Source organism: Scardinius erythrophthalmus (genome assembly GCF_964197995.2).
Source record: "Scardinius erythrophthalmus genome assembly, chromosome: 1".
Lineage (NCBI taxonomy): Eukaryota > Metazoa > Chordata > Actinopteri > Cypriniformes > Leuciscidae > Scardinius > Scardinius erythrophthalmus.
The window spans coordinates 19,110,921-19,133,121 of NC_138221.1; the positions used below are offsets into that span (position 1 = coordinate 19,110,921).

Sequence of the window (22,201 nt, forward strand, 5' to 3'; positions counted from 1 at the left end):
TAGAAGACTTTGATAGCGGTGATACCTCTGTCGCTCCAGAGTTGAAAGGCAGGGTCCATAATACACAGCAAAAACTCCAGTGTTAAATTAACACTCCTGGGAGTGTATATGAGTCCACACTCAAGAGTGTAAAGTGTTAAAATATGAGTGTTAAATTAACACTCAAGAGTGTTAAAGTTAATGAGATAATTAAGCTATTAATTTAGTAATGATTGATCATTATTGAAGACACCTGATGTTAACAAGCCGAATCACTGAAGGAGAAAATCACAAATTGTAAGCCACCGTTATGGTGATGGGTGTTTGCTTTAGTCGGGCTCTTGACCATTATACATTTATTTTAGATTTTGTTTGGCTGTTGTATCTTATAACTGCCAGATGAACAAAGAACAAAGTGATCTGATGTTGTTGGTTATATTATGATAATCATCAGTTGAAATTGATCACTGAACTCATTAAGATCCTTGTTTCTGACTTAGATGTATGTTGTTGATTACAGCATAACTGTGATTCTGCATAAATATCCAGAATTTTAAATATAATACAAAGGATTTCTTAAAAGTTGTTTTAAAAAAAAATAAAAAAATCTTTCTTTTAGGCACACACAGACGTCAAGATTCAGTCTATGCATCTCAACAATGGTGATGAGCAGAATATTCAATTAGGAAAAGTAAATTACATAGACAATTCAGATCATAATTTATTCATACCGCAATGCATGATGGGAGCCATTAATGAGTTGTGATTGGTGGCAGCCACTGCAACATGCTTTATTATTGTCACCATTGTTGAGATTCACAGGCTGATTATTGATGTCTGTGTTTTAAATGAATTTATTTGAAATTCTTTTGATCAGAACAATGGTAATGAAATATTTTTGGATTATATGAAAAATACTGAAAATCATATGCTGTAGAATCACAGAGCTGCTGTAAATAACAAGTTAAGCCATCTCAATAAGTTTTGTTTTACGGATCACAACATGATTATGTCAAAACATAACCAACACCATCAGATCACATTGTCTCTTTGTTCATTTGACTGTTATAAATCAATAATAGCAGACAAACAAAATTTAAAGTAAACATATAAGTGTCAAGAGCCCAACTAAAGCAAACACCCATCACCTTAATGGTAACTTACAATTAGTGATTTCCTCCTTCAGTGATTCTGCTTGTTAACATCAGGTGTCTTCAATAATGCTCAATCATCACTAAATTAATCACTTAATTATCTCATTAACTTTAACACTCTTGAGTGTTAATTTAACACTCATATTTTAACACTTTACACTTTTGAGTGTGGACTCATATACACTCCCAGGAGTGTTAATTTAACACTGGAGTTTTTGCTGTGTAGAAGGTTTGAAACTGTGATTGTGGGTTACAGGGGCAAGGATAGAGGGATGCTTCAGGCCAAAATGCTTTCTAAATTGCATCCATATTTTAAGCGATTGAGTGACTACAGGGTTAACACTAATGTCAGTAGTTGACATTGGGAGTTGGGAGCATAACCATGATTGTAATAGGGTTTTAGAGGAGGAAAGTTCTACTTGGACCCAGGCTGGCTGAATGGCAACCGTTTCGACTGTCCAGTATAGGAGTTTTTGAATGTTAGCAGCCCAGTAATAATGTAGAAAATTGGGGAGGGCCAGACCCCCGGACCTTTTAGGGAGCTGCAATATGTTTTTCCGCATGCGCACTGGTTTGTTACCCCAAAGAAAGTGAGAGACTGATTTATCTACTTTGGCAAAAAATTTCTTTGAGATGAGTACGGGGATATGTTGGAATAGATAAAGAAACTTTGGGAGGATGGTCATTTTGATTAGGTTGACCCTGCCAGCTAAGGAGAGGGGCAGAGTAGACCATCTGTTGAAGTCTTCCTCGACTTTTTTAAGCAAAGGGTTGAAATTACTATTAAAAGTGCTTGCCAAGGACCCGGTGATGAAAATACCCAAATATTTGAAGCCTTGATCCACCCACTTAAAAGGGGCTACATGGTTTGGCAATTTACCTACTAGATTGTTGATTGCGAATGACTCACTCTTCCCAAAATTTAGTTTATATCCTGACAGTTGGCCAAATTGTTTTAAAATTTCTAAAATTACAGGAAGAGAGGAAGACGGGTTGGATACATACAAGAGCAAGTCATCCGCGTACAGTGATAGCTTATGTACCGTCCCTTGACGTGAAATGCCCTCAAATTTTTCTTCAGATCTTAGCCAGATAGCCAAAGGCTCGATGGCTATGGCAAACAGCAAAGGGGACAGGGGGCACCCTTGTCTTGTGCCACGGTGAAGCTGGAAAGATGGTGAGAGCACATTGTTCTTTTGTACAGATGCTACTGGGGATGAATATAACAATTTCACCCATGATATGAAACCTGAACCCAAACCAAATCTATCCATCATTTCAAAAAGAAACCTCCACTCTACCCTATCAAAAGCTTTCTCAGCATCCAGCGACACCAATATCTCAGGAGTGCTGGAGCTGGGCATGTTCAGAATGTTTAGAAGTCTTCTGGTGTTATGAAATGAGTGCCTCCCCAGCATAAAACCTGTTTGGTCTGTTGAAATGATCCCTGGCAACACCTTCTGAAGGCGGAGGGCTAGGATCTTAGCAAGAATTTTGTAATCCACGTTTAGTAATGATATGGGTCTGAAGCTACTGCAAAGTAAGGGATCTTTGTCCTTTTTTAGGAGAAGAGTAATTGTGGCATTGGTCAGGGTTGGAGGAAGTCTGCCAAGTGATAGGGCTTCATTATACATGTCACTTAGCACTTTAGAGAGAAGTGGGGCAAATTTCTTGTAGAATTCTACTGTGAATCCGTCTGGACCGGGTGATTTCCCACTCTGCAGCGTAGTTATCGCTCCCATTATTTCCGCTGTACAGATTGGCTTAGCTAAATTATCTACTAGTCCCTGATCCACTTTAGGGAACTCGATAGAACTTAAACCACTTGTTGAACTGGTATTAGGGTGATCAGAGGCATATAGATCAGAGTAAAATTTAGAAAACGTTTCGTTAATAAGTTTTGGGTCCGTGGTAATGGTGCCTGATGAAGATATAATACTAGGAATGAACCTAGATGCTGCTGCAGCTCTAGCTTGCTGGGCAAGGAGTTTACCAGCCTTGTCCCCCGACTCAAAAATTCTTTGTCTCGACTTAAGCAGTTGCATTTCTGCATCGTTTGACGTTAAAAGGTTGAATTCTGTCTGATATTGTAAACGCTTCTTATAAAGTGAGGGGTCTGGGTTATTTGCATAGCTATCGTCAATTTCGAGAATTTTTTGTGCTAGCTCACTTTGTCTAGACATGGCAGTTTTCTGAGGTGGGCTGTGTAAGAAATTATCTGGCCTCTTAAATATGCTTTGAGGGACTCCCACAGGGTACCCCTCGCAACGTCTGGATTGTCATTTATTTCAAGAAATAGTTTAATGCTTGATCTTAAAGAATCCACCAGAGGGTCGTCGGCAAGCAAATTTGAGTTAAATCTCCATGGTTTAAAAAAACGGTTGTGATTAGGGAAGTTTATGTCTAGTGACGTTGGAGCATGGTCTGAGATCACAATGCTATGGTAATCGCATGATAGAACATTCGACAACAGTCTGTTATCTATAAGAAAAAAATCTATTCGAGAGTAGGTGCGGTGGACATGTGAGAAGAAAGAAAAGGATTTTTTTCCAGGGTATTTACACCTCCATGGATCAGACATGCCTAGCTCTTCTGCAAAGGACGCTAGTAGCTTGGCAGACTTAGTAAGGGAATGCGGTCTAAGAGACGATCTGTCCAAATTGGCATCCTGCACAAAGTTAAAGTCTCCCCCAATGATAATATGATGTGTTTCAATATTAGGAATAGAAGTAAATATTTTTGAAACAAATTGTTCATCATCCCAATTTGGTGCGTAGAGGCTGGCCAAGACAACTTTAGTGTTACAGAGTGTCCCTGATACAATAACGAACCGGCCATTTAAGTCTGTAATAACATCATCTGCTTCAAATGGAATATTATTTTGGATCAAAATGGCAGCACCCCTGGCTCTTGCACTGAATTTGGAGTGATATACCTGACTAAACCTACTCCTTTTTAAGCGCATAATCTGACCTGTAGGTAAGTGGGTCTCCTGCATAAATACTATATCTCCTTTCAAATCTTGGAGGTGGGAGATAATCTTATTTATTTTAGTAGGTTGGTTTGCCCCTTTGACATTCCATGATATGAAGCGAATGTTATTCATTGTTTGTCTACTTCCCATTGAGGCAAAAGTAGGTTAAAATTATAGTGTAATATATGAGTGATATGCTTGACAAAAAAAAAAAAAAAAGAAAAAAAAAGAAAAAGAAAAAAAAGGGAAAAATGCCAAGCCCCCCCCCCCCCCCCCTCCACACACCCACCCACCCACCCAAGCGCCACTCCCCCCAAACATGTAATCTACTTATCAAAATTCTTCCGGAGCTACTTCCCCTTTAAACCTCACACTCCACCACACAATCGTATGAACAAATTATTTAACTAATATTTCTTTCAAAACACCTCTGAATAAACGCTCAGATTATTTCTTCTTTCCCCTCCCCCCTCCCCCCTCCCTCTCTATACATTTCGTGCCAGCATGGACAGCTGAGTTATTAATACAGTCCAAAACAAAAGACGACACTTTACTGCAACTCACACTGGCCTGCACTCACAAGATACTCCACATTACTCATTGTCCATGTGTTGACGGTTACATAGCCCATGGTCGTACTTATTTCAAACAGGGGTTACATTAAAATGTAGGTTAGAGTGAAACTAAATATATGCATGTAAGTATATATCAACAAAAACATCACACAAAAAAATAAAACGGCCTTCCTGTAAACCCATCAGACCATCTGAGAACATAGTTTAACTAGGCTACCAGTCATATCCGTCCATGTGAGTACAAAGAAAAAAAGTAGAGAGAGAGAGAGAAAAAAAAAAATAAATAAATAAATACTCAGAGACAAGAGTACCATGAGTAGCAAATCGCCTCCTGTAGGGATCAGTCACCACTTCCCATCAAAGATCCAGGTTTCTGGTATGAAGCCAAAAACTGTTGAGCTTCCTTCACTGAAAAGAGGCGCCGTCTCTCCCCCCGTCATCAGCCTTAATAAACAGTCGCGCTGGGTATAGCAGTGACGGCTTGAGTTTGAGAGTAAACAGCTGACGCATGACTTCTTTGTACTCAGCTCGTTGGTCCATCACCTCAGGACAGTAATCATCGTATAAGTACACTGACTTGCCATCGTATTTTAGGTCGTCTCGCTTCTTGCGGGCAGCACGAATTACCATGTCCTTGGTCTGAAATTTGTGGAAGCAAATGATCACGGCTCTAGGTTTACCCCCCTCTGCTGGTTTGGGTCTCAGCGCGCGATGAGCCCTATCAAGCTCCGGTGGAGAAGTCAGCACATCTTGGCCCAGTATGTCCATCAGGAGATTAGAGAAGAATATTGTTGGTCGTGTTCCCTCCACAGATTCGGGTATCCCGATGAGACGCACGTTGCACCGTCTGCTCCTCCCCTCCAGATCAGTAATTTTGGCTTTTAGTTTAGCGTTGTCATCAGCCAAGTTGGAAAGCTGAGATTCCAGTGACTGCATTTGATTCAGCCCAGATTCCAGGTCGGAAATACGTTGTTCATGATTAGCGATCGTGGTCTGTACACCGTCTAATTTCGCGTCGATGACCGCGAGTTTGTTTTCAAATCTGGCGGACAGTGAGTCAGGCTTAGTTAACAAGTCTGCGCGCAGTTCCGCTAGCATATTAGCCAAAGTAACATTGTCGATAGCAGAGTCCGGTGATGCAAGTTCTTTCTTCGATTGTTTGGCGGCTTTAGACATAGTGGCCGGCTGGGACTGTCCAAACACTATTTAAAGGCAGATATAGCGAGGTTAAGATTAAACTGACTGAATAATACCAAAAATAGAGATTGTGTGGTCGGAGCTTGGAAAAACACTGCTACTCCATCCCACTCGCTAACCGGAAGTCTCAAATGATTATCTTTAGATTTTGTTTGGCTGTTGATCTGAGTTATTACAGCCAGATGAACAAAAAGAAAGTTGATCAGGTGGTGTTGGTTATATTTGAACATAATCATAATTTGATCTGAATCACTGAACTCAATTAGAGCCTAATCTCTGACTTAAATGTATATTGGTCATTACAACATCACAGTAATTCTACAGATTAAGTTCCAGATTTTTCAATATAATTCAAATTATTTCTTAAAAGTTGTTCTGATAAAGAAAAAGAAAATCTGGTAACACTTTAAAATACGGATCCTTCGTTAATGAATAACTACACAGGAACAAATGAGTAACACAATATTAACAATCTAGTAACTACAATTAACTAACAAGTAACTCTGATTAACGAATTAGTAAGTAATAGCACACAGATTTAAGTGGTAGTTCACTATTAACTAATCAATAACTACTATTTTTTAATACTTCCCAGAGAACTACTGATTTTTTTTACAGATTTAAGTGGTAGTTCACTAATAACTAATCAATAACTACTATTTTTCAATACTTCCCAGAGAAATAATGAAAAAAATTCACAATTCATGCAAAACTAATTAATAACTAATGCAGGACAAATTACTAGCACTAGATTAACATTACTGCTAGATACTGTACACTAATTATAAATATGAAATAGCGTAGCAGACTTATGATTTGGGAAAGCTGTCAATAATTAGCCTATGCACTGCTGTCTTTTAGAGAACTATTCAAAAACTAAATAATTTTTAAGAATTGTTTTTCTCTTTGTTCATCTGAGAGTTATAACCCAGATACAACAGCCAAACAAAATCTAAAGTTATTAGTTTAAGGGTCAAGAGCCCAACCAAAGCAAACACTGATCACCATAATGGCAACTTAAAAAAGAGATTTTCTCCTTCAGTAATTCTGCTTGTTAACACTGTTTTCAATAATGCTCAAACAATCACTTAATTATCTCATTAACTTTAACACTCTTGAGTCTGGAGCCAAATAAACTCACAGGAGAGTTCATTTAACACTGGAGTTTTTGCTGTGTGAGTTCATGGGTGGAATAAACATATGGCAGGACTTTTACTTTCTGACCCCTGGACTCTCCACCTCTGACTGCGGAAACAAAGACACCTACATCTTGGATGCCCTTGAGGTAAGCTAAAACATACCAAAATTTATTTTCAAAGTGAACTATCCCTTTAAAATGGCGCCGAAATTGAAAGAATATTTTGAGAGAAGAGCATACTATTGGGTTTTTCGTGTAATGTGAAAGGGACATAGGGAGAGAAGAGAATACCATAGCAGGGAGAGATGTTAAAATGCAAGACTTAGCTTCTAAGCGGCGCCATGGTAAAGAGGGGGGTCTGTACCCAAAACACTAATTTCTGAATATTCGCCGCCCAGTAATAATACATAAAGTTAGGCAGGGAAAGCCCTCCACTTAGCCGACTTTTTTGGAGCAAAATTTTGGAAACTCTATTAGTTTGTCTATATTCTTGAAGAAAGATTTGGGTAAAAACAGAGGAATAGCTTGAAAGAGGTAAAGAAATTTTGGCAGAATGTTCATTTTAACAGCGTTTATCCTACCTAGTGGAGATAATGGGAGAGTTGCCCATCTTAAAAAAGCGGACTTCATGTATGAAACCAAAGGTGTAAAATTTGCTGCTTTTAAGGCGGAATAAGAAAGCGTAACATTAAAGCGGGGCTCAGTAGTTTCGGGATTTCTTCGCTGTATTCTCGCTTTTTGATCGCAGGTTTCTCTCTAGAGCACCCCCCACAGCTTCGGAATAGATATTTGACAACACTGTTGTAAAAACTTGTTGGAGATTCTCAGACACCAGAGGCTATAGATCAACGACATCAAAGCAGACGGGACATTCTTTAAAACGTCTTCTTCATTCGGGTTCGAACAACATGAGGGAGCGCAATAATGACAGCATTTTAGCAGATTTCTTTTGGCCTTAAAGCAATTGTTTACATCGCGAGACCTGATATCACGCGATACTTCCTGACGCGGCCCGCCGGCTCAAAGTTGCAAGTGCGGATTTTCCGCTCACAGGCACCAGGGGGGTGCGAAACGACCACCATTCAACCCGAAATAAGTAATATAACCATTCCAATGACTCTGAAGCTGTTCAGTTAAGGTACAAAAGTTACTTAGTTCACCTTTAACACCAAGATACTTAAATTTAGAATTCACCAAGTGGAAGGGTATGTCATTCTGTTTTAGTTTTTGGCCAGACTGATTTATGGGTAGACATTCACTCTTCTGTAAGTTCAATTTATACCCAGAAAATTTCCCAAAATCATCTAATAGATGTATTATCCCGGGGATAGATGCAGTCGGGCTGGTAACAGAGTAACAAGTCGTCAGCATATAAAGCCAATTTATATTCAGTTCCCTTGCGGATTATGCCCTGAAATATCGGAAGTGTTCTAAGCATTATTGAAAGGGGTTCAATAGCTATGGCAAAAAGTATTGGAGATAGAGGACATCCCTGGCTCGTACCCCGTGATAAAGTAAAATACTCAGATTTTGCATTATTAGTATAAACTGAAGCTTGAGGGCCAGCATATAATAAACGTATCCATGAAATCAATCGATCCCCAAAACCGAACTCCTCTAATGTCCTAAACAGATAAGCCCATTCTATCCTATCAAATGCCTTTTCGGCATCTAACGAGATGATCACCTCAGCGGAGCTATTGTTTTGTCCTGAGTATAAAATATTAAAAAGAGTACGGATATTAGAAAATGAATGCCGTCCTTTTATGATTCTGCTTGTTAACATCAGATGTCTTCAATAATGCTCAATCATCACTCAATTAATCACTTAATTGTCTCATTAACTTTAACACTGCTTCAGTGTTACTTTAACACCATGTAGAGTGGGACCATATGTGCTCTGAGCAGTGTTAATTTAACACTGGGGAATTTACTGTGTAGAGTAAAGGGATTTGTGATTTTCTTTTAAGTAGGCTACTTGATTTATAGAAGTGGCAAATTGATAATTCATGTTGTTATTTTTAATAAATAGAAATAAATATAGAACAGATTATTCATATTGCCAATAGACAATTACATTAATACACATTTAGCTGGTTAGTTAAATGATTTGAAATTACTTTCTTCACTGACAGACAAAAATAAAAAGCCTATATCAGTCAAAGCTCAGCTTTAGGAGGGGAAAAGACAGAGCAAGATAAAAACAAAGAGAAAAAGAGTGTGATGCTGATGAGGTGAGAAAAAAAAAACAGCTGCCCGCACATGGTTTTAAAGCTATTGTCATCCAATTTTTTTTGGCCTTCAAAACATCTTAAAATGCACACATGTAGATCAGAGAAATCAAAATTTTCTCGGGGGAGCATGCCCCCGAACCCCCCTAAATACATTGCATTCAGGACCTCAGTGATTATAAAACCCTGCCATATGCATGTTACTGGATGAATGAATGAAACTAGTTAATAGTGAGCATTAGACCATAAACTAACTTTTTTTTTTTTTTTTTTTTACATCATACCCTCATTGGGAGCTGAGCCCCCCTAAAATGAAAATCCTAGAATCGCCCCTGCTTGAGTTAGGAGTCAAATAAACTCCCAGGAGAGTTAATTTAACACTGGAGTTTTTGCTGTGCACCATTTTTGTTTTTTGATGTTATAATGATTTAATATCAACAAATTGACTTACAAAATAATTTCCTTTATTTCAAGGCTACTCAAATATAGTGATAAGTTAAAATCTACCTCTAAATAATTAAGGTATCATTAAAACCTTTAAAAAAACTTCTTTTTTTTTTTTTACAAAAAAAATTACTTAGCAGAGGCTGTCTTTTGATATTGTACCTTAACCTTTAAAAGAAACGGTACATATGTGTACCTTTTAATGCTTGGGAACATATGTACCTTTTTCACCCTCAAAAAGGTATATACCTTGAGGTCCAATAATAAGCCCTATGGGATACGTTAGTGTAGATTGTACCTTGGGGGACAGAAATGGACTCCTACTGTACCCCTATTTCTGACAGTGTATCTCTATTAGATCAAACAGCGCTGCCGTGGAAACCAGGAGAAACATTGTGCCATGATTAAAGGGATACTTCATCTCTGGAAAGATGAATGTGTATTTAAATTGGGTCATTTATGTCGTAGAAATGTGAATGAGAAAAGCCAGAAATGTATTTTTGGCTTATATGGATGAAAGACAACAACTCCCAGAATGCACTTCACTGCATTCGTAGGCAACAGACAACAACTCCCAGAATGCACTTCACTGCATTCGCTGCACAAGGAGGCCACTCCCAAGCCACGCCTACCGGTTAGAGAGCAGTTGTAAACAATAAAGCTAAGCTACTAGTCTCCGTGTGTCTGCCTGGGCTTTTGGGATCGCACAAAATGTCCGGGATTCGGCTTTTGCGTTCTGTCGCCATTCATTATGTTTACTGTGGCGAGCAGGACGAGGCTGAGGGGCGCGGGAGAACGGCGTGAGGCCGGCGGCGTGATTACTGATGACCGACACCTGTGAGACGCACCGGTCTCGTATCTCTCACGGAGGAGCGGGAATTTTCTTAACAATGTTAAAACGCACATTAACCGATCACTTGTTTAGCGTTCATGTAAACACTACAATCAGATTCACCAATCGGAATGAATTCAGTTAGATTGAAACAAAAGGTGTGCATGTAAACAATGAATGGCGACCACAAAAGCAAAAGCTGAATCCCGGACATTTTGGACAATCTCGATGGCTGGACATGTCCGGCAAAAAGAGGATGTATGGTAACCCCTACTACTTAGCTTTCTCCACAGAATAAGAACCCGATAGCTTAGCTTCCAAAGAAAGACGGCTGACACTGTGTACATTCTGTGAGTGAGATCCCACCCTCTATGGGCGGTTTGAAAACATGCAGGACACCCCCTACTACAACACTAACCAGCACCATCACTTTTTTCTTTGTTCATCTGGCTGTTATAACTCACCAACAGCAGCCAAACAAAATCTAAAGTTAATAATATAAGGGTCAAGAGCCCAACTAAAGCAAATACTGATCACCATAACGGTGGCTTACAATTTGTGATTTTCTCCTTCAGTGATTCTGCTTGTTAACATCAGATGTCTTCAATAATGTTCAATCATCACTCAATTAATCACTTAATTAGCTCATTAACTTTAACACTCTTGAGTGTGGACTCATATAAACTCCCAGGAGTGTTAATTTAACACTGGAGTGTTTGCTGTGTACTAACAATATAAGGGCACCCCAGGAAACTTTATAAATCATAAAATAATCCAGTTCATGATCCCTTTAAAGCAGTGGTTCTCAACCCTGCCCCTGAAGGACCCCCAACACTGCACATTTTATTTGTCTCCCTAATCAAACACACCTGATTCAACTCATCAGCTCATTAACCCATGTGATAATGAGCTAATGAGTTGAATCAGGTGTGTTTGATAAGGGAGACAAAGAAAACGTGCAGTGTTGGGGGTCCTTCAGGGGCAGGGTTGAGAACCACTGCTTTAAAGCATAAGGGTAGAGTGAGGGGAAATGCCCCCTTGGGGTAAAATGCCCCCCTTATAATTAATGCCTTATTCTGAATGATCATATTTTAGATCCCTTATTCCGACCCCATACTTACACTTAACAACTACATTACTAACTATTAAAAAGCAGCAAATTAGGAGTTTCTTGAGGCAAAAGTTGTAGTTAATAGTTAAACGTGAAACCTTAAAATAAAGTATTTCCCTTTTGGGGCCCCCATTAACCCTACTACAGGTGTGAAAACTTACATAAAAAAAAAAAAAAAAATACAATTTACATTCAGTTATTTCATTAGTTGACTGGCTATTTAGTATTAAAAAAAAAACATATTTAGAAAATGAAATACATAATTCTTACCTTCAGTTCCTTCACAGTCCAGTTATAATTATTAAGTTTAGTTAAATGTCTATAAATCACCTGTTGTTGCATTTAAACAAATTAAGCTGACATTTGTCTCTGAATAGTCTTTTGAATAGTCTTTTTTTTTCTGCATTTTAATGTTTAGAAATGACACCAGTGACTTGTACTTAAGCTCTTAACAGTAATATTAATATTGTTTTAAAATCACATTTTACCTTATTTCTTTGTGTCCCTGGTATGTTAATAGATTAAATCTTCTGATTATTTTCAACTGAATCTATAGCTCATTTCGGCAGTGATATTTATATAAAAAAACTGTCTCTTTGCCCTCATGGACCCAGGGCAGGTTGGTTAATATTTTAGATTGACGTCACCACCAGCACATCATTGTGGGATTAGTGTCTTTAACCCCTTCCCCTTCACCCCCAATTTTGGCAAGTGCTGCATACATGAAATGCCCAAAATAAAAAGGTTACTGCTCATAAGTAATTCTGAATAGAAACATAACACACATACATTTAGAAAGCCAACACTTGAGAGTTTATAGTTCAAGACTCAAAATTAACCAGACTGTTATTAATATTGAGATATATAAGCTCAAACATATTTTGAACTAAAATAATCTGGGATCACCAGTGATTTCTACAGGAATGTACTGTAAATTAACAGCGCTCAAAGTCGACACTCAGAGGCTGTTTTCCCAATCACACCCTTTACCCTCATTCACTATTCCCTACATTAGTTCACTAATACAGTCCACTTGACAGAGTGAATTAAAAGAAGTGAGTGAATTGAGACACTGATGAACACATGATAAGCAGAATCACTGAAGGACAGAGAAACAAGAAGAGAAACACAAGAACTACAAGTGACTTCCAACTAGTGTGAAACCAGTTTACAAACCTGTTTAACATTATTTATTTCATACATGTGCAAAAGTTCTTGTTGAGAATTAACAGATATTTAGTTGTTGATATTTTAGTGAAAATAATAAAGTGTGTAGTCACCATGATGTAGATCAGTGTTTGATTTAGTTCAGGGATGTCCAAACTCAGTCCTGGAGGGCCACTGTCCTGCAGGACTGAGTTTGGACACCCCTGATTTAGTTGGTCTCTTGACCTTTGACTTTATAACATTAGTTTCTCACTAGATGCTGTAACTGTGAGTTTATAAAACACATTTGTTATAGCAAGAAAAAGCCAAGAGGAAGATGATCAGGTGTTTTAGGCTGTTGTGATGATGCCATAATCATCCTGGACATGTCTGATTCTCTGATCACATTCTGTATATAAGCTTTGACTTTATGGGTATTTAATATTTATTGTTTATCTGTTAATATACAACATGAAATACAGTAATATTTCTGTAACCAGTTAATTTGAAGGATATTGAAATCATAGAGTGCATTAAAACATTTAGAACTCTTGCTGGATTCAGACACACACAGACATCAACAATCAGCATATGAATCTCAACAATGGTGACAATCAAAAGTACCTTTCTGCAATGCATGCTGGGTTTCAGGATAGTATAAAACTCCCAGCATGCACTGCTGCATAAATAAAATAATGCCACCATTGTTGAGATTCACGTGCTAATTTTTGATATCTCTGTGTTTCTACAATACAGTGTAGCTTTGTTTCATGATGTGTAAAAAAAAAAAAAAAAAAATCATCATTGTGACTCATTGCTGTAGTTTAACAGTGGTGGTAAATATAACACTTATAATACAGAATTAAACTCTGAATGAGGTTAGTGATTGAACAGGCTATATGATGATTTGGGCATTGCAATCAAGATAACTGCAATCATTCACTAACCATGTGTGTATGCACATGTGTGATCTGCAAAAACACAGTTCAAGCAGCAAGAGAGAACCTAATGTTAAAAAGTCAAGAGTAAAGAGTCAAGAGTCCAGAACCCAACTAAAGCAAACATTTATCTTTAAAATGGAAACTTCAAACCAAACATTTTCAATTAAACATCTCAATAACAACTTCTGTAGATGTATGACAAATATAAAGTCATACTGGTTAATAATAAGTGTAATAGTGCGTAATGGCTGGAAGTCAGTTGTATTTCTTAGGGATGGGCGATATATCGCACGATATTGTTATGCGCATCTCGTCAGTAAAGCCGGTTCCCTTGATTAGTAGTAAATCACCATCACCTGCTTTCAGATGGAGCGGTGTTAAATTAATACTCCTGGGGCTGGGAGTGTATATGAGTCCACACTCAAGAGTGTTAAAGTTAATGAGATAATTAAGTGATTATTAAGTGACTATTGAGCATTATTGAAGACACCTGATGTTAACAAGCAGAATCACTGAAGGAGAAAATCACAAATTGTAAGTTACCATTAAGGTAATGGGTGTTTGCTTTAGTTGGGCTATAGACCATTATATGTTTACTTTAATGTTTACTGTTGTTTGTCTGCTGTTATTGATTTCTAACAGTTAAATGAACAAAGTTAAATGTGATCTGATAGTGTTGGTTATGTTTTGACATAATCATGCTGTGATCTGAAAAAGGAAACTTATTGAGATAGTTTGGTTTAACTTGTTAGCAGCAGTTTAGTGATTCTTCAGCCTATGATTATCAGTACTTTACTTATAATTCAAAATATTTAATAAACATTGTTCTGATCAATAGATATTCAGATTACTTCATTTAAAACATAGACATTAATAATCAGCCTGTGAATCTCAACAATGGTGACAATAATAAAGCATGATGCAGTGGCTGCCACCAATCACAACTCATTAATGGCTCCCATCATGCATTGCGGTATGAATAAATTATGATCTGAATTGTCTATGTAATTTACTTTTCCTAATTGAATATTCTGCTCATCACCATTGTTGAGATGCATTGACTGAATCTTGACATCTGTGTGTGCCTAAAAGAATGATTTAAAAAAAAAAAAAAAAAAACTTTAAAGAAATCCTTTATATTATATCAAAAATTCTCAATTTAACCAACAACATAAATCGAAGTCAGAAAGAAGGATCTTAATGAGTTCAGTGATCAAGTTCAAATTAAGAATGTTATAATATAACCAACATCATCAGACAACTCTTTCCTTTGTTCAACTGGGAGTTACAATTCAGATACAACAACCAAACAAAATCTAAAGCAAACATATAATGGTCAAGAACCCAACTAAAGCAAACACCCATCACCTTAATGGTAACTTACAATTTGTGATTTTCTCCTTCAGTGATTCTACTTGTTAACATCAGGTGTCTTCAATAATGTTCAATCATCACTAAATTAATCACTTAATTATCTCATTAACTTAAACACTCTTGAGTGTGGACTCATACACTCCCAGGAGTGTTAATTTAACACTGGAGTTTTTGCTGTGTACAAAGAGCCGTAGTTAACTGACAACCTGAGCCATATCGCATTAATTATTGCTGCCGATACGTCCGCGATATTAATGCGATATGGCTCAGCTTGTCAGTTAACTACGGCTCTTTGTAGTAAATGCCACTCCATCTGAAAGCAGGTGAAGGAGATTTACTACTAATCAAGTAACCGGCTTTACTGACGAGATGCGCATAACAATATCGTGCGATATATCGCCCATCCCTAGTATTTCTTGTGTTTCTCTATTTTCTGTTCTTGTGTTTCTCTTTTCTTCAGTGATTCTGCTTGTTAACAGCAGGTGTTCATCACTAATGCTCAACAATCACTTACATATTCCCTTAATTATCTCACTGCAACACTGCGTCAATGTTACTTTTTACTCTTTAGTGTGGATTTTCCTGTGGGGTTGAAAGGGTTAACAGTGTACGATAAAAAGACACACCCACGAAATGTATTTTAAAAGTAATAAACTGTAAGTTATAAAACAGGTATATACTGGAACAATGTTTTTTGGGTCACCGTTGTGCTGAAAAGTAGAGCCTGTGCTTCAGTCCAGGAGAAGATCTTTGCTGTTTTGACATGTAATGTATATTGCATTAATAGAAATATAATGTCAAAAGAAAGACTCAATATCACGAAATAACAAAATATGTTTGTTTTTTGTTTTTTTCCCATCTTGCAGTTCAAGGTGTCCATAGGCTCTGAGTAAAATAAGGGTGAATAAATAAATGTATTAAGCATTTATAAAATGTAAGTTAATAATGGCTTACTATTTGGCAGGTATTCTGTTAAAGTCAACCTTTTTATGCAGTTTTAACTGCATTGACTAAGTTTAATGCATCTTTAAATTAGTTATTAGTCATTAACAAACACCTTTAAAAACTCTTTACAAAGGGTTGTCACAGCGGCCAAAAAAACACAATAGATATAATAAGAGTTAACCCTCTGGGGACTAAGCCCTTTTTGGTCCGTTTTCTCTATTTTTACATTTGGGGTTATAAACCATATAATGGAGATGGAACACCATGTGTTTGGTATCTATGGATTCAGAAGACCCTACACTGTAAAAAAGAATACATTGATTTTATTAATATCTAATTAATAAAAATGAGGCAACAGATTACAAGCAATATTATTAATTAAATTTAACTAATTAGAATTGAGTAATAATTAATCAAATTAATTCCTTAAAAGTTAACCATTTAAAATGAGTAAAATTTACAAAATATCTTTTATTGCCAACATTGAAGACACCTGATGTTAACAAGCAGAATCACTGAAGGAGAAAACCATAATTAAAGTCACCATTGTGGAGATCAGTGTGTGTTTTAGTTGGGCTCTTGACCTTAAATTGTTTACTTTAAAGGTGCATTGCGCAAGAGTCTGAGTTTTCGCAGAACTACGCCCCCTCTGGCGGCAAGCGAAACTGCAACCAGAGGTGTGCACGCTCACGGACCACACGCACACGCACGAGCACGAGCTGGTCATAACCCAAGGAGCATCAGCCGCACAAATCTTTTGTTTACAATCATAATGTCTTCAGAGGTAATAAAGTTTTAAATCTGCAAACTAATTTAAAATATGTGAAAGGAAAGGCAATTGAGTAAATAACACACTTATGTGTGAGGGAAAAAATGGGGGTAGTAGAAAATTCCCATCTATCTCCATGTTGAACTGTCTTATGTGTTTACTGTAGCCTATCCACTTATGACTATTATTATGGAAACACGTTCATGAACAATATAAGTTATTACTTTGTAAAAGCTCAAAATAGTAATCATGATACCATACCATACACAGTCGGTCAACAAAGTACACCCAAATGTCTCAAGGTAATAAACAATCAAGTGGCACTATGACGTTACCATAAAAGCCAAACAGGCTAATCCGCCGAAGATTTGCGGGGGTTTAGCCTGTTTTATTGATCAGCTAAGTAGCATATTCCAATAGCAATACATCGTAATTAAGCAGTAATTTGCTCAAAATTTGTGTCTAAGTATCTAACTTATATATCAGCATTTTATATCACAATCATTCTGAACCTGATCACTGACAATGGTAAGTTAGTAAAACCTATTCCGATTGTACATTTATCTAGCTTACGCTAAAGCATTACACATTTTATGGATCGTCATTTATTGTCATTATTGGCCGTATCAGACATTAGAGAATGGGATATATCTTACCTTTTTATCAAGAAAAAAGCCAACTGAGGATCCCGTTTGAGCCCTAGAGCAGACCGGAGATCTCTCCATTTGTTGAAAGCCTTCCCTATGTTTACTCTCGTCTTACCCCGACGCCTGTCTGACTCCAATTTGGACCTTTTGGTTGCACTAGACAAAAGTTCTCTTTTTTTATCTTACGTGGAGTTTGCGTTGGTGTTTGAAATGAACTACAAGCCGGTCTCTTATAATCTCTTAGAATCCATTTTCTACGGAGAATGGCGGCGTCGGCGCATACACAAACCTGCCAGACATATGAGCGTGCCGTGAACGCGCATGACGTCACGCCCAGTCTCAGATTCCGACCCGAATCCCTCTTATTTATTTTACTGTACAGGATTATAGAGGCAATCGCAGTGATCAGAGAAGGGCTCATTCAGACCATCAGGCAATTGTTTAAGCATGTATGGGTTAGAAAACGGGTATTTTTAACATGAAAAGTTGCGCAATGCACCTTTAAGTTTTGTTCGGCTGCTGTACATGAGTTATAACAGCCAGATGAACAAAGAGAAAAGGTGATGTAATGGCGTTGGTTGTGTTTTAACATAATCATTATTTCACAATTATTAGACCAGAATCACTGAACCTCATATAGAGTCCAATTTATGAGTTAAGTTAACTTTATTAATTACAGCAGTATAATATTTTTAGCCGTTTCAATGAAATCCAAATGATCAAATCAATAATAAAAAATAAATAAATATGTATGTATGGTGTTTTTTTTTTTTTTGTTTTTTTTTTTTTTGGCACAAACACACATCAAGATTTTGCGTATGAATCTCAGCAATGGTGACGAACAGATCACTTCTGAACATAAGCTCATTATTTATTCATGCAGCAATGCATGATGGGAGCCATGAATGAGTTTTGATTGGTGGAACCCAGAATGCACTGCAACATGCTTTATAAATGTCACCATTGTTGAGATTCACAGGCTGATTAGTGTCTCCTTTTTATGTAAGAGAAACTTTTTTGAAATTATTTGCCTTACAAATAAGTTAAAAATACTATGCCGTACAAGGCCAGTGCTGCTATAATTAATAAAGTAAACCTAACTTATAAATTGGACTCTATATGAGTTCAGTGATTCAGATCTAATGATTGTGAAACGATGATTATGTTCAAACACAACCAACACCATCAGATCATCTTTTCTATTTGTTCATCTGACTGTTATAACTCATGTACAGCAGCCAAAAGAAACTTAAAGTTAATAATTTAAGGTCAAGAGCCCAACTAAAACACACACTGATCTCCACAATGGTGACTTTAATTATGGTTTTCTCCTTCAGTGATTCTGCTTGTTAACACCAGGTGTCTTCAATGTTGGCAATAAAATATATTTTGTAAATTTTACTCATTTTAAATGGTTAACTTTTAAGGAATTCATTTGATTAATTATTACTCAATTCTAATTTGTTAAATTTAATTAATAATATTGCTTGTAATCTGTTGCCTCATTTTTATTAATTAGATATCAATAAAATCAATGTATTCTTTTTTACAGTGTAAGCTAACATAAGAATGCATAGAATGTGTTTATAAAGGAAGTATGAGTAAAAAATTTACAATAAACTAGAGAATTTCAAAAACGAAAGTTTTATTTTAGTCATTTATTACTGAAACTCACACCTCACACAACAATAGTGAACAGTTTTTGAACTAAAAGTATATTTTTCAAACCCTTTGCTAGACAGATATTTGTAATTGTTCAATCAAAAGTGTAAAGAACAATGAAATAATGAACTTTATATACAGCGTTTTTTCAAAAAGCTGTCAGCTTCGGATTTCTCCTCGTCACTTTCCAATAATTGTTCCAGAGCTTGTTCTAAGGTAAATCTTTTACTACTTGCCATCATACAAGTGCTAAAACAATAAAAAAACAATGCTATAATTGCTAATATGCTATAAATATTAAATATTGCTAATATATATATAAATATTATAATCGTTCTGTCTCTCTCTCATATAAATCTCGGTGTATAATACTCCGCTCCGTTCTCTCTCTGTCTCCTTCTCCACTCTACGCTGTTTAGGGTCATATCACTTACTATAATACCACCCTTTGCAAGGCTACTTAGTCCTCTGATTAGCTAGAATATGTCATGGTAACCTTCCTCTGATTGGGTAAGAAAAATATTCCCCCCAGCAGCAATTTTTCCATTGGTCTTTGCACGTGGAATATACCAAACAACATCGATTACATTGGCCTTATACGCAGTGGTATTACGCAACAAGGAAGTGTGTATACCATATGCCATTGTTTTCAGCGGAATCTGAGGAAAACGGCAAAAAAGACCACATCTCTCTATCATTAATAGTTTTTAAGATAATTACACATTTGTTAAAGTATGCCATTTTGGGCGATACCGCCCAATCTGTACCGAGAGGGTTAAGAGCCCAACTAATGGAAACACTAATCACTGTTATGGTGACTTCAAATTAAACGCATTAGAGTTAAACCTCTGTTAATTCTCAATAAAAAACTTCTGTAGACGTCTGACAGAAATAAAGTCAGTCTGGTTAGTAATAAGTGAAGCTGGTAATGCTGTTTGTGGAGTTGTTTAATCCTCCTCTGCTGAGATCTTCACAGATTTAATGTCTTCTTTTCTTTTCAGTTGATTTCATCTGAGGCTGTGGCTGAAATTACTCCATATTTAATATACACAGATTTTGTGGCTACGATAAGGTCCAGTTCTGATTTATTTCTTTGCTCTTGGCTGACATGTGGCATTGCTATGCAGAGGTGTAAAGTCCAGGTTCAGAAAGTAAAAGTCCTCCTCAGTATTTTGTTCCAATCACCTGGATTTGCTAATTCAGACAGGAGAGAGAACTAATTAGTGAAATCAGCTGACTGAGTTTATGGGTGGAATAAACATATGGCAGGACTTTTACTCTTTGGCCCCTGGATTTCCCACCTCTGTCTGTTGCCCACATGCATTCCGGGACAGATTTCGTAATCCATCACCCTGAACCCACTGTATATTCAATAAACATGTTTGCAGGACCAACAAATGCTGTTCTCAAATATTTGAAGGGACAGTTGGCCAAATGGAGAAAAGGGGCACCAGATCAATGTGATGTAAATAATCTCCAAAACAGAGATACAAAAACAAAAGAGTGGAGGACATTTGAACAGAGGTGCACAGCAAACACTCCAGTGTTAAATTAACACTCCTGGGAGTTTATATGAGTCCACACTCAAGAGTGTAAAGTGTTAAAATATGAGTGTTAAATTAACACTCAAGAGTGTTAAAGGTAATGAGATAATTAAGTGATTAATTGAGTGATGATTGACCATTATTGAAGACACCTGATGTTAACAAACAGAATCACTGAAGGAGAAAATCTTAAATTGTAAGCCACCATTATGGTGATGGGTGTTTGCTTTAGTTGGGCTCTTGACCCTTATATATTTACTTTAGATTTTGTTTGGCTGCTGTTAGTGAGTTATAACAGTCAGATGAACAAAGAAAAAAAAAATTGATCTGTTGGTTATGTTATGACAATCATCATTTGAACTCGATCACTGAACTCATTGAGACCCTTATTTCTGACTTAAATTTATGTTGTTGATTACAGCATAACCGTGATTCCACATATCTAGAATTTTAGATATAGTACAAAGGATTTCTGTTTTGAAAAAAAAAAAATCTTTCTTTTAGGCTCACACAGACATCAAGATTCAGTCTATGCATCTCAACAATGGTGACGAGCAGAATATTCAATTAGGAAAAGGAAATTACTAAGACAATTCAGTTCATAATTTATTCATACCGCAATGCATGATGGGAGCCATTAATGAGTTGTGATTGGTGGCAGCCAGAGGAAAAGTTATTGTTACCATTGCTGAGATTCACAGGCTGATTATTGATGTCTGTGTTTCTAAATAAATTTATTTTAAAATCTTTTGATCAGACCGATGTTTATTAATTCTTTTGGATTATATTAAAAATACTGAAAATCATATACTGTAGAATCACAGAGCTGCTGTAATTATCAAGTTAAACCAAACTTTCTCAATAAGTTTAGTTTTTCAGATCACAACATGATTATGTCTAAACATAACCAACACCATCAGATCACATTAGTTCTATGTTCATCTGACTGTTATAAATCAATAACAGCAGACAAACAAAATCTAAAGTAAACCAGGATTCTAAATTAACTTTTTTGATCACCAGCCAATGTGGCTGGTAACTTTCTAAAGTTACCAGCCAATCAGAATATCCAAAATATATATTTTTTTGAGTAGGCTACATGTGGCAATCCTGACAATACATGATGACATTATTGTGATCAAACACTAGCCATTCACGACCCGTCAGCCATTTGGCATTACATTTTCTTTTCTTAGTTTCTCTGTCGATACCAGTGATGCGCGGGTCAATGTATAAACAACCCGCACCCGACCAACGTTTTCAACTAACCCGCCCGCAACTCGGACCGCAAAAAAAGAAAAAGAAAATATTGTACCCGACCCGCTTCCTGACCCGCATTTTTTAAAAGTAGTAAATGCTCATCGTAGCGTCATTGGGCCATAGACGTAGTAACTAGGGGTGCAGGGGTGTGTGAGCTCCGATCAGAGCTCGTGAGCAGAGAGCGCATCTCTGAATATTCCGCTCCGCTCACTCATTCCGCAGGGTCGCTCGCCCAACCCAGAATGGCCTGCTGGTTCGAAAATATGTGGAATAAGGGC

At 37.0% G+C, this 22,201-nt stretch overlaps 1 protein-coding gene across 2 annotated transcripts in view; it reads right to left on the reverse strand.

The window, feature by feature from the left end:
- The window catches only part of LOC308692189 (uncharacterized protein), a 36,847-nt gene extending 24,660 nt beyond the window's left edge, over window positions 1–12,187 (reverse strand). The window contains exons 1-2 of one of the 2 annotated variants that reach the window (XM_081367968.1): window positions 12,124–12,187; window positions 11,906–11,965 (exon numbers count right to left, since the gene is read on the reverse strand). The gene's annotated coding sequence lies outside the window, so the exon portion shown is untranslated. The remainder of the gene's footprint in view (window positions 1–11,905; window positions 11,966–12,123) is intronic. The other variant, XM_081367967.1, reaches the window with a different exon arrangement.
- Window positions 12,188–22,201: the final 10,014 nt, after the last annotated feature.